This window comes from Ursus americanus, chromosome 20, assembly GCF_024610735.1.
Source record: "Ursus americanus isolate L20-20 chromosome 20, mUrsAme1.1.p, whole genome shotgun sequence".
NCBI lineage: Eukaryota > Metazoa > Chordata > Mammalia > Carnivora > Ursidae > Ursus > Ursus americanus.
The window spans coordinates 58,470,969-58,471,928 of record NC_142146.1 but is presented as its reverse complement, the minus strand read 5'-3'; the positions used below and the strand labels follow the sequence as shown (position 1 = coordinate 58,471,928).

At 36.6% G+C, this 960-nt stretch overlaps 1 pseudogene; it reads left to right on the top strand.

The window, feature by feature from the left end:
- The first annotated feature begins 400 nt into the window (after positions 1-400).
- Positions 401-709, top strand: LOC148108443 (cytochrome c oxidase subunit 7B, mitochondrial pseudogene; annotated as a pseudogene).
- The last annotated feature ends 251 nt before the right edge of the window (positions 710-960 follow it).

Genomic DNA, 960 nt, shown 5'->3' with positions numbered 1-960 from the left:
GGAGTCTCTCAAAACACAATTGTTGATATGGTTTATTTACTGGCAATGCCTAGCTTTTAAAGTTACTAATATTCAGTATATTTCTTATAGGAGAGAATTATGATGAAATAGAAAAATGATATTTAACATCGTAAAACTGTTTTAAATTTTAGCTCTACCACATACATCTTGTACAGCCTTTTGAATGTATTGACTCCATTAAAACTTTGGTATCCTTATCTTTAAAATGGCAGTGTGTATGATAATACATGGCATTATTCAGAGAGCTGTTATGAAAATGAGAATGACATTGTATTTAAAAATTTTTTAAATAAATTTATTAGAGGTGAATTGTTTTTAAGAATTGAGAGTTCTTAAAAGATTGGTGGTAGCATTTTGCAAGGAGACTTGGCACGAGTTTGTAGCAAAGGAGCAGCTGCAGTTGCGCCGTTCTGTCTTCAGCTTCAGGATGTTTCCCATGGCCAGAGTGCTCTAAGTCGTCTCCGAGTACAAAGCATTCCACAAACAATGGCAAGGCAGAGCCACCAGAAAAGGACGCCTGATTTCCACGACAAATATGGTAATGCCGTATTAGCTAGTGGAGCCACTTTCTGTATTGCTGTATGGGCATATACAGCAACACAAATTGGAATAGAATGGAACCTGTCCCCTGTTGGCAGAGTCACTCACCCCAAAGGAATGGAGAGATCAGTAATCATCCCTGTTGGTGTAATACTGAATTGTATCAAAACCAACTCACAGTTGATGTGAAGTAGAAGCACTGTGCACCCATTAAAATATGGCATGGTTGAAGAAATAAAGTACATTTGAAACCTTAAAAAAAAAAGATTGGTGGTAGAATGTAATACTGTAAAGATTAAAGAAACAAGGAAGGTATAAATTGGTAGGAAGCTCATTTGGAAGTGGTAGTTTGAGCTTTCAGGGGAAAGTTGCTCTCCTAACCCTAAAAGAGTTTTTAAG